We start from the raw sequence: 18,878 nt of genomic DNA, 5'->3' as shown, positions 1-18,878 counted from the left end.
AGCGAACTAAATCTAGTATGTTCTCCATCTCCGTCGCCCAACTATCAAGAAGGTTAGGCTCCTCAACTCCCTTGTACTCCTTCGGGTTAAACTTCGCAATATAGAGGCTGACTTTAGCATGGTCAACCTCCTTCTCCTTACTCTTATCCTTGTCCTCATTCACTCTCTTCGGGTCTCGGTGAGAGCATCCCGGGGTGCTCTAACATCTTGACGATGTCGTCCGTAGTCATAAGCTCAGCTCTCGCATACAAAGCATTTCTCTTGGGCGGCATCTTGAAGCTATATAAGAAAGGGTAAACATAAACACACGTACTAGACCTCAAAACACGAAAACGCACGCTGCCCAGTAACCTACTCGATTGAGTATCCAAACCCACTCGATCGAGTAACGGGCTACTCGATCGAGTGCCCCCATGTACTCGATCGAGTACCCAAACTCCAGAACTAAACGGACCTTTCGATCTCTAACCCACTCGATCGAGTATCTAGGCTACTCGATCGAGTGATTTCTCTACTCGATCGAGTACCCCTAGTTACTCGATCGAGTGCCCCAAAACGCGATTCGGACTCAAAATCGCAAAAACCTACCCGATCGAGTCGGCCTCACTCGATCAAGTACCACCAATACGTAAGAGCTACCCGCATATTACGTCATATACTAACATGCTAACTTTATAAATCACATTATATCATAACAATCATGCTATTAATTGCCACGTTGTAAAACATTCCATCATGCTATCATTTCATCAACAATATCTATATATATATAACATCACTTTTCTTTTATCTCATCAACTTCCAATTCGAACATCCAACCATCAACACATTCCATCACATTGTTACGTAAGTTCTAAGCACACACATGACTCAACACACACATTTCCCCCATGTGACCGGTTCAAAGTTGTAGGGCGACCCCCGCGACTTTAGGACGTCTCCCAAGCCTTTGCACTAGCTCCTACAACTCCTACCCCGGGTTCTTTTTAATTGACTCCCTATGTTCATTAAGTTCATTGGTTACGGGTTTCAGGATCGCGCGCCTCGATACCATTTGTAACACCCCATACTCCGAGTGCCTTACCAGGACCACTCAGGTATGAAGACATCACCATCTCGGTCGCCCGAGGTATGATAATCAAATAGACAAAACAGAAACAACATTTATTGTAAATAGTTAAATGAATCAATACAATCCTCGAAACCAAACTGAAAGTACAATACATTATTCCAAACTATCTGTTCTCAACTGAAATATAAATAAATGCTAAACTACAGCGGAAGACTCTATCGTCATGTCGTGGCCATCCCAGCCTATCCAAAGACTCATCTCTATACCTGCTCAATATCGCTCACCATCCCGAATGGATCACCGCAGTTTTACAAAACAACACCGGGTCAAGTACTAATCACACAATCAATATAAATAACAATAATAAGACAAACATACAAATTTGAACTGTCACACACACACACACACCACCAACTCCCATCATCTCAATCGACCGTCCACCGGACTACCCCCGCCGATGGGGGACCGCAGCCGTTCCCACCTAAGCCCCGCTCATCGTACGAGCGATAACCCCGTCCATTAATGTGCACATCCCCTTCCGTGGCGGGTTCCACGAAGGGCGAAACTAGGGCGTGAGATCACTCCCGCAAGTGACCCCACTCAGCCGAGAACGCATCTCGAGAGCCATAGAAACCAATCACAATCACAATCACAATCACAATCATCATATTAAACAACTAACTACAGCACATCACCAATATCCCATTATGGGACTAATACTGAGTAGGAAATCCTACCTGGAAAGCACAACACGCAGTCGGTATCTACAGCTGTATCAAAACGGCTCCTCTACGAATTCTCCTCCTACCATACAACACATAGATGCTACCATTCAATTACTACTCATGAAAACCCCCAATTCCCAAATTAGGGTTTCATCAATCTTAACAAAACATTATAGAAATTATATTAAAAGCTTACCCTCGACGCAAGGAATCCAACGACACGAACTACGATACGAACCGACCGTCTGAACTCCGGGAATTGTCAAGAACGCGATTAGGAAGAAGAACTAGTTGCTTTCTCTCTTAAACAGGTTTTAGGTTTTGTAAAAAGTGATTTAAAACAATTACGAATATGTTTAAATACCTTAATCGCGTAATTAACAAAACCCGAGAAAACTCCCCCGTAAAACCGGACACTCGATCGAGTACCCAAGGTACTCGATCGAGTACCCCAGCTACTCGATCGAGTACCCAACAGGTCAGAAACTATTTTATTCCGCAACTTGCCCATACTCGACAGAGTAAGGGCTACTCGATAGAGTACCCCCAAGACATATAAATACGGAGTATTACAGTAGGCCTCGATGCCAGCAGCCGGTTAGCCGACACATGGCAGCAATACGCATTTCAGCACTTACCCCTCATTTGTAACCTAATTTCATGAGAAACTATATATACCCTCTCATTATTCATTTGTACACATTACCTTAGACTACTAATTATTTCCTAAACTTTATGCAAGTTTTCTTAATCTAAACTTTAATCTTTCCATAATTAAACCTTAATTACTTACCAATTTAGCCAAGATCTAGTTAGTTTGAATAGTTTACATTTGGGTATTTGGTTTGTAATTGAAGATTGTTGAAGAACTTCTTCCATTTATCAATCAACGATTCAATCTTTCCTCTTTGTTGCTACAATTGTCTCTCTATTTAGTTCAAATCTTCAATTGTTTACATTTCCTTATCCTATTTAGTTCATGTTTCACTTAATATCATGTTTATCACCACGTTTAATTTGCTTGCTTTTCTCCAATTGTTTACATTTGTCTTTTAAGTATGTGTGAGTAATGACCCCCTAGGGTTTAGGGGGAACCTAAGTGAGGATTAAGGGTTGAATATGGGTTGTTAATGTTGATAATTGGGTAAATTGTTTGGTCTTTGTAAGCATGCATAAAAGGTATTTGTTGAAATGTGTGTATGAAAGTTCATGCCTTTATCCAATTTATGCTTAGCATCTTGATGAATGAAAGGTTACATAGATACTTGATAGTGTGTTTATGATGAGTTTAGATGCTTTGTGAAAGCTTTGTGTTCATCTTTAGAAGATTCTAAGACATTAGTTCTTCTAGGCCAATAATTACCCAAGAACCCACTAATACCCATATTTAGCTTGACTTGCTTAGAGGAACCCAAAGACCCTAACTTTTATCAATTATTTACATCCATTATCTTAATTTACTTGCTTCTTAATTGCTCTAGTTTTAGCCTAGTCAATTCCACCAACTCTCTTACTTTTTTATTAAACTTTGACTTAAACAAATTAAGTACAACTCCATACCATATTCGTGTTCGACCTCGACCGCTAGCTACATAGTAGTTGAGATTACAAATATTGTTTGAAGCGGGTTCCACGAAAAAAATCCGCTGTCAGCGATGGTACTGGATGCAGACTCGGTGTTTACAGGGGTGATGGGATTGCGGACTGAGGAGATGCAGAGATGCGGTTCACGGAGGTGAGATTTACTGGGAGTTAATGAAGCATATAGGAGGATATAAGGTGGTGTGCGTATTATTTTGATTTTATGTTTTGATGGGCTAATTTCTCCTATTGGGCCCGTCCTATGCTATAGGACATTCCTATAGGAAAGTTATATATATATATATATATATATATATATATATATATATATATATATATATATATATATATATATATATATATATATATATATATATATATATATATATATATATATATATATAAGGGTTCTTATAAGGCCTTCATACCTTATAAGGCCCTAAGTCTTCATAAGAGCCCTTGGATGAAGGGATTGAAGGGATGAGATGAGGAGAGAGGACGTGTTTTTTAGAGGTAAAAAAAAAAAGAAAATGCTGATTGTGTGAGAGAGGGACCACTTTCACTGTTTATGTATCTTGCGTCCATGTCAAATCCCGCGGACAATAGCAATAAACAAAGCCTCCTATATCATTTTGCATGCTTCCCTCCTATTTTCACCATTCAAAACATCTGAACAAGCAAAAACCCTAAAAATCCTCAAAAAAAACGATCGTAAATCTCGTAAAAATACAATATCAATCATCAAAAAATAAGAGAAATTTCAGCGCACATGTAAAACTACATCGTTGATCATCATCAAATAACTTTGTTGAAGAGAAATTAAATTCTCGGTGTTCATCGAGAAACAAGCAGAAATGACAATCGGTGTTTGTGAAATGGATCATATGCAGATTGAAGTTGCCGTCAATGGTGAGTTGTTTACTTTCTTATTTGTGTCTAGGTTATTATTGTAGGTTGATGTTAATGGCAAAAAATGACAGGTTCTTATTTCATTTTGGTAGCTTGTTGTTGATGGCAAAAAATGATGGAAATTTAAAAGCTTGATAAAGTACTTAATTATAACTTCAGTGGGTTTTAGTATAACTCGACCCAAATATGTATAACTTCAGTAATACAGTGTCAACATGCGATTCTATATTCATCGTGGGTTTTTGTAAAACTCTTTGACAATTTCTTGCAGATTCAAGTAATAAGAGTAACTCAAACCCTAAATTGTGCGTAAAAACTCTTACTAAACAACCAATTTTGATATAGTTATTCATGTTATAGCCAAGTTTATACATTCATTAAGTGAAGTTATAGGATGTGGACAATTGTACATTATATGCCTAGAGTTATACAGGCTGTGTCAAGAGTTATACATTGTATGATTAGAGTTATACAGATTGTGTATAGAGTTATCCATATATATGTACGAATTATACATTGTATGACTAGAGTTATACATTCGGAACTACAAGAATACACTCTACAATGTATAACTCTAGGCATATAATGTATAACTCTTAGCATATACAGATTGTGTTTGGAGTTATACATTATATCCATAGAGTTATACATTATATGCCTACGATTATACATTTTATGCGAAGAGTTATACATTGTGTATGTAGAGTTATACATCGTATAACTAGAGTTATCTGATTGTGCCTAGAGTTATACATTATATCCATAGAGTTAGGCATTATAAACCTAGAGTTATACACAGTGTATAACTCTATGAACAGTCATTGTGACTTAAATTAATAGATATAGATAATGTATAACTCTAGTCATGCGATGTATAACTCTAGATACACATTGTATGACTAGAGTTATCTGACTGTTCATAGAGTCATACATTAAATGCATAGAGTTATACGAGCTGTGTCTAGAGTTATACATTTTATGATTAGAGTTATACAGGCTGTGTCTAGAGTTATACATTGTATGATTAGAATTATACACATTTTGTCTGGAGTTATACATTGTATGATTAGAGTTATACACATTTTGGCTGGAGTTATACATTGTATGATTAGAGTTATACATTAAATGCCTGCAGATTATACATTACGTGCCAGAGTTATACATGTTATTTGCATGTGTTTTTCTCCGTCATTGTTTTTTCTGTAATTATTATTCGCTTAGTTTTTATGTGTTTGTTAGTAAAACAAATTAAATAAAATAAAACAAAGAAGATGATGGAGAGGATAGTAAAACAAACCCACATTTAACATACATGAACTTAATTAATAGATATAGATACATAAACTTAATGCATTGCTAAAAATACAGTTCTTAGGTGTTCATATAGGGATGAATTCTCTTCTATGATATTCATCCTCTCCTCCTTTGCTATTTGGAGGTTTCGTTCCGCAGATGCAATATCTTCTAATAGCCGCATTATCTCACGCTCCGATAAGCCATTTTCTTTGGCGTCCTTGAGTGCGATACGAGCGTCCTCAAGGTAGGTCCGTACCTCCTCTCAATGTCAAGCAACCGGCGTATGAAACTCTTGTTGTACTCGGTCATAATGCATGTATAACGAATGGCATCATTCATTGTTGTTGAAGGAAGTTTGGAGTTTATTATTAGGTTTTAACGATTTAGGGTTTTGAGTTTAGATTGGAGATAGGGATATAATGAACTGGTTTTTTAGATAGTAGAATGAATTTATAATTAGTAATGTGTCCTTTGAGTTGTTTTTTAATTAATATGTTTGGGGTTTGATGTTTAAATTAATACGAATTTTGTTTAGGAAGTTGTGCCATATCCCTGCTTGAAATCTTATAACCCTTCGCATTCCATATATTGTGCTGTTTCATTAAATGTATAACTCTTAGAATACAAAGTATGCCTAGAGTTATGCATTATATACCTAGAGTTATACATTATTTGCTAAGAGTTATACATTGTGTAGAATGAGTTATACATCTTGAGTCTCCGCCTAGAGTTATACATTGTGTAGCTAGAGTTATACATCGTATGACTAGAGTTATACATTGTGACTAGAGTTATACATTGAATGACTAGAATTATGAATATTGTGACTAGAGTTATACATTATTTGACTAGAGTTTTACATTCTCGTGACTGAGTTATACAGTGTGACTAGGGTTATACATTAAATGACTAGAGTTATACAAACTGTGACTAGAGTTATACATTGTATGACTAGAGTTATACATTACAGTCTCTGCCTAGAGTTATACATTGTGTAGCTAGAGTTATACATCGTATGACTAAAGTTATACATTGTGACTAGAGTTATACATTGAATGACTAGAATTATGAATACTGTGACTAGAGTTATACATTATTTGACTAGAGTTTTACATTCGTGACGTGAGTTATACAAAGTGTGACTAGGGTTATACATTAAATGACTAGAGTTATACAAAAGCGTGACTAGAGTTATACATTGTATGACTAGAGTTATACAAACTGTGACTAGAGTTATACATTGTATGACTAGAGTTATACGTTATCGACTACGATTATACATTTCTGTGCCCGAGTTATAAATTGTATGACTAAAGTTATACATTATACACCCAAAGTTATACAGTCTGTGCCCAGAGTTATACCGTATGTGCATAGAGTTATACAGTATATGCGTTGAGTTATGTATTTCTTAATCATTTCATGGATGATTGATTCTGCTCAGATGGTCGCAAGGCGTGAAACTCGAGTATTGTAAGCATTTAGCGCCGGAGTTTACACCGTGTGTAGGGCAACAATTTTTGAAATCGACGAGGCAGTGACATTCTATAAAGTTTATGCATTGGCAACCGGGTTTGATGTTCGGAAGTACTCGACGAAAAAATGGCGTGACGGTGAAATCAGGTCAAAGTTCTTTGGTTTGCAACAGAGAGGGATTCACATATGTCCCAAAAGGAGAGGCAGTAATTAAAAAAAATGAGACCGGGATTAGGGAAGAAGGAATGCAATGGGGAAAAAGAACTGCGACCCAGAGGAAATATACAGTCAAGAGGGTAGGGTGTAAAGCACATGTCAGGCTATTTATGAAGAATGGATTACTAGTAATTGACCGATTCCACATGGGGCATAATCACGAGCTTGTATCGAGTGAGGATCGCCAGATTTGAAGATGTCGCGGAACATAGAAGATTTTCACAAGTACTTGATAATGTACAACTCAGGAGTTAGTTTACTATTAAACAAACATCCACTAATTAAATGGCAAACTTCTAAAGTTATTCACCGAGATGATAAAGTTATGTAAACCTAAACGTTATAAATAATAAGAAGTTAGAAGAATAGCTGAAAGGGTTATAGTTGAGGAATTCTTGGTTATTATTCAAAGATCGATAAGGATTTGTTGTCCACTGCAGCTTGAGGATAGGAGCAACAAGGACGTACAACATGTGTAAGGAGTTCGTAAACGGGTTCGAGAACATTGGTGCATCCTTAAATGATTTTAAGAACTTCCACCGAGATGTGAAGTGCTTCATCCATAGAACGGGACTGGTCAATTGTTCATTGACCGGTTCAAGAATATGGCACAAAATAGGCAGGGGTTTTATTTTGATTATGAAGTTGATAAGGATAATGACCTTGAAGCGCAATATGGGTGGCGTAACGCTAGAAGGAACTACTCCGTTTTTGGAGATGCGTGTGTCGACGACCCAACGTACTCAACAAACAAGTACGATATGATTTTCACGCCATTCATTGGCATAGATCACCATAAGCGGTCAGTGACATTCTGTGGGGCATTGATTGCCCATGAAGACCATGAATCCTTCCAGTGGGTTTTCAACGGGTTTCAATGCTATGGGAGGAAAGGAACCAAGTACATTATCACGGATGGAGTGTCAGGGCATTATTAAGGCCGTACCCCTTGCTTTCAAGAGTGCACGCCACCGATTTTGCATGTGGCATATAATGAACAAGGTGCCATCAAAGGTCGGGGTGACAAGGGAGGATTATAAGGAGTTCATTCAGAAATTGAACAACATTATATGGGACGACAACATCAAGCTGCACGACTTTGACACTAGGTGGGGCGAAATAATGGAAGCGCATGGTCTTGTGAACGAAGACCGGTTTCGTAAGCGTACGATAAAAGGAGCCAATGGGTGATGGCACATTGCAGGGACTTGAACATGGGTGGTGTAATGAGGACAACCCAGAGATCAGAGAGCACTAATAGTTTTTTTAAGAAGTTCGAGCAGAAGTCAGGTACGTTAGTGGAGTTTTGGATGCGTTTTGAAAGCGCTATGGACCATCAACGACATACGCAGAAGAGACTTGACCATGAAAACCGACACTCAACACCGGCAATGGGGACGCATTTACCCATAGAGGAATATGCGTCGGATGTTTATACCCGTGAGGTTTTCAAGGAATTCCAACTAGAGGTCATTTGCTCAATCGATACATGTAAGAGTGTCGGCTATCTTTCAAGTCGATGGAGTTGAAGTGACCGTCGTAAAGGATTCAATCGACAAAAAGTTTCAACGTAGAGTACAACCAGGTAACAACATTTTGGCATCAACTTTATGTAGTAGTTGGTCAAGTTGCTAGATATAGTGCCAAAGTTACATTTATGCGAACATTCCCGTTATACAATTGTTCGAATGAAGAACTGATTATCTATTTGTATAAAATCGACAAAAAGTTTGAATAACTTAAGTTTTCTCGAATGTATAACTTTTCTTATTATATGCATAACTCTACTTGCATAATGTATAACTCTTGTTGCCATATGTATAACTCTACCTTGTAATAACATTAGAAATTCAATTTTTCAATGAACTGTTGTCATTTGTAGTATAACTCTGATTACATTTTGAATAACTTTAGCTTTCAGAATGTATAACTCTTGTTGCCATATGTATAACTCTACTTTCAGAATAACATTAGAACTTATTCAATTTTTCTTGAATCGCAACTATTTGTAGTATAACTCGATTAGAGTTTGAATAATCGTAGCTTTTAATGTATAACTCTTGTTGCCATATGTATAACTCTGCGTGATAATGTTTAACTCTTATTATTATATGTATAAGACTACTAACTGCATAATTTTATTGGACACACAAATGGGACAAATCCACTTAAATGAGACAAATTGACTTTCAAATCCAAGCCCACTAAAAACCTAGAGTTTTAGTGTGTATTTCTCTATAAATAGAGAGCTTATGTTCATTTTACCAGGTGATGGGGATATTCTGCACCCGCTGACCGAGTCAACATATTGACCAAAGTCAAAGCCAAAAGACAACAAGTCAAAGGAAAAACAGCCTAACCGACGCAGCCTGTCGGCCTGTCACTTGGGTCTCGGCTCGGCAACTAGCCGGCCGAGAAGCATATCCACGTACTCACATCCAGTCCCCTCGGCATGGAGTCAACCAGGCCTGCCGACCTGCCATGGGTCCCTCGGCTGAAGGCAAGACAGTCTTTCCACCTGCTAGCCACTTAGCCACTACGTGACAAAAGATGAAAGTCTATAAATACTCATCAATTCTCATTGAGAAAACGATCCCAAACCAACTAAATAAATTGGTATAAACTCCCTTATCTCTCTACAATATACTTTGCCAAGTTAACACACAACTTATCTCTTTAAGTTTACTGACTTGAGCGTCGGAGTGAGTACGCTCGGTACCAAGCCGAGCCCTCAGTTTGTTCATCTTTACAGGAGAGAGTGAAAGGAAGAGACGAGCAACGACATCATTCTACAAGCTTACGTGGTCACAAACCTGCTCCGAAATTACACCCGGAACAATTGGCGCCGTCTGTGGGAATTAGATACTAAAAGCTAGTCACCTACCTTACAAAAAAAAAGAACCAAAAAAACCATTCAAAGAGCTAAGAAGATGTCAAAACAACCAGAAACTATGAGTGAAGGAACTGCATTCTTCCAGGATGACACGTTCCCTAATTCTGAGATCGGGCAGTCCCCCACCGGCCGAGTCATTGAACCGGCGTATGGGATGCCAAAAGATCCAGAAACACCGCTGTCTACCGACCAAGTCACTGTCATGGGACATGTGGTCGATGCAGCCAAATTGAAACTATTCCTGGACCTAATGGGTAGTACGCCGATCACCCCTGTCACGACAACGGTGACGGCAGCGCACCCACAGGTGACCAGGGCCCATAAAGTGACTCCGAACAACCTGACCGGAGCAATATAAGGAGCTGGGCATGCTAGGACGCCGGCGGAGCCCGTGGTGCCAGTGGTAGACCTAAGTCCTTCCCCCACTCGCGGGAGGACAGCGTCGCCGCGGCAACAACGAGGCCCGCCCCGAAGGAATGAAAGAAGCCCGACTCACCAGAGTCGGATCAGAAGCCCTTCCCACCACAGAGAAAGAAGCAACAGGGTACAGTCCATTCCACCTAGTCTATGGGTCTGAGGCCGTCCTGCCAATTGAAGCAGTAGTGCCGACATTCAGAACGCAAACCTTTAACCCGGTCGAAAATGAAGAAGGCCTGAGAGCCTCCCTAGACCTGGTCGAAGAAAGTCGAGATACGGCACGGCTCAACTTGGCAGTATATCAAAACCGAATGAGAAGAGCCTACAACCGCAGGGTCCACAAAAGAGACTTAAGAGTAGGAGATCTAGTCCTAAGAAAGTCGGCCGCAACCAACAAAGGAAACAACCATGGTAAAATGACGGCCAACTGGGAGGGACCCTACAAAGTGGTTGAAGAAATGAGGCCGGGGACATACCGGCTGACAGACATGGAAGGTGTGCCTTTAATGAGCCACTGGAACACAGACAACCTTAGGAAATACTTCGTATAGCGGCGGAGGTGTCCGAGACTATTGTGGGCACCCCAACGCGTGATTATATCTTATGAAGAATGATCCAAGTTTTCCATCGAAATGCTTGTCCCCTCCGTAGTCGTACCAAGGTAGACGCCACGGCCAAAGCCGGGCAGTCACCGCAATGGCAGTTGATACTCGCGAAAGCGACCAACATGCTTAGTAGACGCCACGGCAGTCACTACAAATGCGGTTGATACTCGCGAAAGCGACCAACATGCTTAAGAATGTATAAGTACTGATTGAGAACGCAAATGATCGCCCGCCAATCCGGGGGAGGGCAGAGGAAGCGATCAATATGTCTATAGATACGAACGCTGTCGAGCCGTAACCTCGATTGCCTCGGCCAAAGCCGGGAGTGACGGGGAAAATCGACCGATACGCTAACATGTTCACAACAGCAGTTGGGAAGTGCAAATCTGACCGCCTCGGCTAAGACCGGGAGTGGAAGAGGAAGCGACCGACATGCCAACATGTTTAAAAAACGTTTAAGTACAGTTGAGATACTGCCTCGGCCAAGCCGAAAGTAAAACGGAAAAGCGCTCAATATGTTTAAAAACATAAGAAGACAACTGAATGGAGGGCAAATAAACAAACTTTATTGGAAAATGTTTACAAGTGAGGCAAAACAAAGTCGACGGCCGTCCCCATAGGGATAGCCTAAACACAACCTACCAAAGTTTAACAAAAACAAAAGGTACAACAAAAGATTACAACATTCAGACTTGAAGCGCCAAAAGGATGGCAGGGAGGAAAGGCTCAATAGTTGGACCCCGAACAGCTGAAGCTGTCCGAAGGGCCGGATGAATCTGGTGACGACCGTCCGTCTCCCTATGCCTGTTTCTGCTCGCCACCAGCAGCAGAGAAACATCACCAACGATGGGCGGCCCGGAGGATGACTTGGCGCCTTCACTTGCCTTTGCCCTCTCGGCCTCCTCCCGGCCTCCTTCACCTTAGCATCCCGGCCGCCTTGGCCTCGGCTTCCTGAGCAGCCTTCGCCGCCTTCGCCTTATCCGCAGCCTTGGCCTCCGCAGCAGCCGCCTTCTCATCAAGAAGCCGGTCAAAATCATGCCACGGGAAGGTATCTTCAGGAAGGAGCTCTTTAATCGCATCCCTGGTAGCATCTTCAGCTTGGTCCCGCACGGCACACATCTCGGGGATGATGACGGTTTTAAGCATCTCAATATCCTTCTCCTCTCGAGCAAGGATAGCCTTTGTGCTCTTGTGCTCCTTTGCCTCGGTCGAATGCGAGAGACTTCCATTTTTCCCTCTCGCTCAACCATGGTCTTATAGCCGCCTTCAAAACTGGTTTTCTCCTCCCGCGCCTTAGCGGCATCGCCAGCGCGAGACTCAACCTTAGCCCTCTCGGCCGGGACCGACTTCTCGCCTTCCTCCTTAAGCTTTCGCTCGGCGAGGAAGTCCTTCATGGCGGCCTGGAAGTCCTTCTTCGTCTTCTCGGCCTCCTTCCCCGGGCGGCAAGCTCAAGCCTAAGCCGTTCGAGCGCAGGAGCCGCTTGAGCCATGAGCTTTTCTTGCTCGATAATATGAGCGCCGCAGCCTTCGGCCCACTTCACGGCCTTTTGGCTGACCTAATGCCGTCCGCCCGAGCCGAACGGAAGAAGCTTTCTCGGACGAGGAATCGGCGGTGGCATTCTTGTCACCCGTCGCACAGTCGTCGCCAATTCGTTCGGTGAGAACAGCGGTGGCGACTACGGCCGATCTACAAAAATCCGGATAAAGCATCCATGTCAACATTCATCGACATATCGAAAGCCCGTCATCGGGAATGCCTAAGGAACCCGCTAAACCGAGCCATGGGTTAGATCCGCACGGTCCTAGCCTTCTTGGATAGAGGGCCTACCGACCCCGCCTCTTCCCCCGCCTCGAATAAGAAGAAACGGGCGTTGTGTCCTTCCTCTTATTTAAAGGAGGAGGACCCTCGAGAACGGTGACGTCCTCGTCAACATTGACGACCACCGTCTCCTTTTGGACTGCGGGGATTGAAGATTGAGTAGGAGTTGACGTCGTAGCCGCCGAAGACATTGCTTTTGGTTTTCGGCGCGGCACGAAACCGCCAATCTCTGCCTGAGTCGCCCCCACATCCATCGCCTTCAACGCCTGCTCCATAAGTTCGTGCGGGGCCGGTCTGCGATCACGTGGCGCGGCCTTAGAGTGCAGCTCAACAACTCTCCCGTCTTGATCAAGTCCCAACTTGTTGAGGATGGAGACAGACAGATCCCGGCCAAATCGATCTGCAAAAGAAACAAAGCAGGAGTTAAGCAAAAGAAATAAACCAAGGCTCAAATACAGAAGCATAAAAAGTAAAGGTGGCCCTCATACCGACCCCACTCACCCTGGCCGAGGGCCGGTATGAGGCCGACGTGGCAAAGCGGCTCGTCTTGAAGAACGATCTGCGTCGGGGCATCCATCCCTTCGGCGTGCCATCCTTCTCAGCCTCAAACAGCCTCATTGCCCGCGTTTCGTCCTCCTTAAGATAGACCTTCTTGGCGTCCATCTTAATCTTATTACGGGAGACATATCTATCATGCTCCCCCTGACTCTCACACCGCAAATTGATGCGGCTCTGGAAGGACCGGGGCAGTGGATAGTCCTCCGGAACCTCAACATATACCCACCGCCCCTTCCAGTCTTTGCAAGATGTCAGCTTGGAAACGGTAACATAACCCGGCTCAGTCTGCACGCTGTACCACCCCGTGCCGCCTAGGGTAGTCTGCCGAAGATGGTGGAGCCGGCGGAATAGGTTCACCGTTGGGGCCTCCCCCTTAAAGAGACAGATCCATACGAAGCCCACAATCGTCCTGATGGCCAACGGATGCAGTTGTGCCACGGCGACGTTCATAGCTTTAATTATGGCCGCAACGTGTTCATTAAGAGGAAATCGGAGCCCATACTCCAGATGTCTGATGTACACGCCGATGCAACCTTCGGGAGGGCAACAGACTGCCTGATCACCCTCAGGGATAATAATTCTATACCCCCTGCCGAAGGAGTAATGATCTTCAAAAAGTTCAGGCCCGGAGACAGAGGCGAACTTGTTTGTCCAAACGCGATCAGGATTGATCGAGCAGGCTTCGCCGTGCCACAAGAGATGCGGCCTCTCCGAATCAGATTGGGTCGCCTCATCATCGTCATCATCAAAACCCTCCAAAAATTTCTCATCAGTTTCAGGAGAAGGCGACTTGGGACCCCCAAACCCTATCGGGGTGACAACCAGTGGCTCCTGTTCATCAGGACGCGACGGTTCGCCCCCCGGCGCAGAGGTACTGGGTTGAGCATCAGCAGAAGACATGGTGACAATAAATACTTAACAAATAAAAGTTGGAAAAAATTTGTTTGTTTACCTTGGAAGAAAGTGTTACGCCGAGTAACGCTTCGAAAGTTAGAGAAAAAAAGCTCTTCAAAAAACTAGAGAGAGAAAATTTTTTAAGAAAAAGAAGATTGTGCGGAAAATTGAGGGGCACACTGCTCTATTTATAGAGCAAAGCCCATGAAGCGGACCAATCAGAGCAAAGCCCATGAAGCGTCCACCAATCAGCACCAGGCCACGTGTCAAGCATGCAGCCACGGAATGTCAATCGATATAACAGTAACCAATCTTCTTTGACACGCTCCTTGGTATCTACTTTCCAACGGCCAGCTGATCAACCAAGCTTGGCAGCACCGGCCGGGGGCAATCAAAAGCACACGGCACTCTCAACCTTGATCTCGGCCAGCGTCGTTTCCTTTTCCACATTGGATGTCCATTACACAACAATGTGGATGGGCGATATGGTACGGCCTGAACAGAACCAAGCCGAGGAAGAAGTTCGACATGCGCAGAATACGCTCAACACGCATCGAAGGTCCATACCACGGCATAGACTACGCTGGGGGAAAATTGATGGGGCATATTCTGCACCCGCTGACCGAGTCAACATATTGACCAAAGTCAAAGCCAAAAGACAACAATTCAAAGAAAAAACAGCCTAACCGACGCAGCCTGTCGGCCTGTCACTTGGGTCTCGGCTCGGCAACTAGCCGACCGAGAAGCATATCCACGTACTCACATCCAGTCCCCTCGGCATGGAGTTAACCAGGCCTGCCGGCCTGCCATGGGACCCTCGGCCGAGGGCAAGACAGTCTTTCCACCTGCTAGCCACTTGGCCACTTGGCCACTACGTGACAAAAGGTGAAAGTCTATAAATACTCATCAATTCTCATTGAGAAAACGATCCCAAACCAACTAAATAAATTGGTATAAACTCCCTTATCTCTCTACAATATACTTTGCCAAGTTAACACACAACTTATCTCTTTAAGTTTACTGACTTGAGCGTCGGAGTGAGTACGCTCGGTACCAAGCCGAGCCCTCAGTTTGTTCATCTTTACAGGAGAGAGTGAAAGGAAGAGACGAGCAACGACATCATTCTACAAGCTTACGTGGTCACAAACCTGCTCCGAAATTACACCCGGAACACCAGGGATGGAGAAAAATAGAGGAAAAAGGTGAAGAATAGAGAATTTATTTTCTCTACAAATCAAATCCTTCTAAGTTCCATCAACAAAGAAGATCAAAGCATCGTCTCCAAAGATCGACATCGAAGCACTTCAAATCTCGTGCCATCATTGTCGTCACCAAGGAATCAAATCATCAAAGGAGAGCAAGTCAATGACCCTCCATCAAATCAAATCTACGGAGATCAAGTCAAGCGACCCCCTCCATCAAATCGTTCATCTGTTCAAATCTCGACGTCAAGCACTCGAAATCGTGCAGTCAAAGGTGAATAAAACAACATCCTGTCGGAGAATTAAAGTCATCGCGACCCTCCTTAAAACGCCGTCATTCAAGTGTAGTGGAGATCGAATCAAGGGATCAAATTAGAGGTTGTAATCGAAACATTTAAATCTAATAAAATTATTTTGTTACCATTTTTGTGTTGTCATTTATTTTACAGATCGCAAATTTGTGTATACAATCACCTTGACACGAGCTGAGGTCAGCTAGCAAGAGTCTCGTTCTTTAGTTAAAGCATTAACATGATTAATCAAAGACTCATTTTCTTTTTCAATATCAGAAGCAACAGTGGAGGTCAGTGTGGCTTTTGACGAGCTAGCAATATTAGTGAAAGCAAGGCTTTCTTTCCTCAATTTCTTAACTTCCTTTTTTAAATTAGGGCATGATTTTACTTTCTTTTATCTCATTTATACATTCTTTAAGACCAACATTCTCTTCGGCTATCTCCTCAATTTGAGTTTGCATAGCGTCGAGTTTCTCATTTTTAGCTAAACATTTGTCAAGAACATCATCAAACATTAAGCAAAGTTTTTCTTTGGAAAGAGTTCTCACCTTGTTCTTGAGATTAATTACCTCCGCGTCGGAGTCATCATCGGAGTCGCAAAGTGAGCCATAAGACATTGTGCGGATTCATTCTTTGAAGACTTGGGATGATCGAGATCAAGACGAGTGGTCATGCAAACTTTGACATCTAATTCTTCCTCGAGGCTTTCATCCTCATCGGAATCAGACACACCCAATGTTGCGGACATGACTTTATGCTTAAAATCTTTCTTTTCAAAATACCGTTTATCTTTAGAATTAAACTCATTCCACTTAGGGCAATCTTTGATAAGGTGACCTTTCTCACCACATTTGAAACAAGCTGCCACCGTGGAATTAGATCGTTTCTTTTGAAAACGTTTTTTGCTAGAGTTGTTGAACTTCTTAGGATTGTGACTATTGATAATATCCGTCATATTACGAGAGTACATGGCTTGTTCGTCATCTCCATCATCTTCCTCATCACTTGAGGTTGATTTGAGTGCTAAACCTCTAACTTTAGAGCATTCACCCGAACGCTTCACGAGAGTTAACTCGTGTTCTATGAGTGAGACCATTAGTTCATTGAGGGACAATTTGGATAGATCTTTAGCCTCCTTAATAGCTATCACCTTCGGTTGCCATTTATCACTTAGGCTACGAAAGATCTTTCGGACTATATCCTCATATTCAAACTCTCTACCTAGACTTTTGAGTTCATTGACAATATTAGAAAAGCGGGAAAAAAGACCATTGGTTGACTCGTCTTTCATCATATTGAACATCTCATATTGTTGCATGAGAAGGTGAATACGATGCTTCTTGACTTGAGACGCTCCCCTCATAATCAAGGCTTAGGGTGTCCCAAATCTCTTTGGCCGAGGTACATTAATTTCTTGTTCATCGATGCCATATTGCAGAATGGATATGGCTTTAGAATTTTTCTTGACTTTGTGATAATCGGCCTCGACATAATTGTCCTCACTTTTTACGGAACTAGTCCCATCAGAGTTAGTAACCGTTATAGCAAGGGGACCCTTATGAATTATGACCCAACACTCGCAATCGGTGCTTTTCACATAGTGTTCCATATGATGTTTCCACCAACGATAGTATCCCCTTTGAAGATAGGGTACTTAGTATGTTTCCCGTCCATGACTATAGGATCAACTCTCTGGTAATTAACTAGTATCAAGAGCACGAGGCTCTGATACCAATTGAAGAGTCTAGCATGGGAGTACCTAAGAGGGAGAGGGGGTGAATTAGGTGTCTATTTAAAAATTTAAGCTTAATGAAAGCTTCTTTTAAAACTCTTAAACACTTTAGACTACACTTAGATGAAATGAGAGGTTGATACTTATAGCTATAGAGTTAGAACTATGCTGTAATACTACGTTTTTCTGGTCTAAGCTTAGTTGGTCGAGTAGTCCAAACTCGGTCGAGTAGGCTGTCGAGTGTTTTTAAATAGGCTACTGGTTTGGGAGCACTCGGCAGAGTTATGAGATACTCGGCCGAGTAGGTCGTACTCGGCCGAGTACCCCAGGTACTCGACCGAGTACCCCAGGTACTCGACCGAGTACCCGGTCTGACGGGATTAATTTTCGCGGTTTGATTAAGGTGATTAAAGATTATATATTTCGTATTACCAGTTCTTGTGAAATAGACTTTCTTCAAATTCTAGAACTTATCAAAGTTTTCTTGAAAGATTTATAAATACTAACGAATTTCGTCGCATAAAACGAATCGATTCATTAAACAAGTTTAGCTTATGATTTTTGAGAAATTCAAATGTTTAAAATCATCAAGACTCTTCAAAGTTAATGTATGCAAAAGTCCCAACTAAGTTTCAATTTATAAATTAGGTTTACGAAATAAACTTTAGACTAGTAGTGCATTCGCGGATTCTTAATCGACATGTTCATAACGAATTTATTATGAAAAATATACGAGGCCAATTGCTATGAACTTTTACAGGCATAAACTAGATTTGAAAATAACCTAAGTCTATTCTTTACATTTTCGAACATAACAAATTTAAAACGGTCTGATAATTTGTTTAAGACAACTTACAGATTTACAGAATTGATGTATCTTTATTCTTTAATCAAATCATCGTAAATTTAACTATAGATGATTATATTATCTAGACATGACTAGGTGATGAACTAAAACTTAAAACATGCTTATAAGTATTAAAGATTAAAACTTTGAAAGATTAAAGATGAGCTTACATAATAAAAGATTGAATTCAATGGAAGTATACGCAAAATTCCCAAATTGATTGCCCAATTCTCTTTCCCCTCTTTTTTCTCTCTAGGTTTTGTTTGAGTTTGTATGAATAATAAAAGTGATGGTGAAAAGATTGAGTTGGGTATATATAATGACAGTGGAAACTTTTAGGAAAC

The sequence above is a fragment of the Silene latifolia genome, chromosome 7 (assembly GCF_048544455.1).
Source record: "Silene latifolia isolate original U9 population chromosome 7, ASM4854445v1, whole genome shotgun sequence".
Lineage (NCBI taxonomy): Eukaryota > Viridiplantae > Streptophyta > Magnoliopsida > Caryophyllales > Caryophyllaceae > Silene > Silene latifolia.
The sequence above is the reverse complement of the archived record's forward strand: the minus strand, read 5'-3'. Positions refer to the sequence as shown.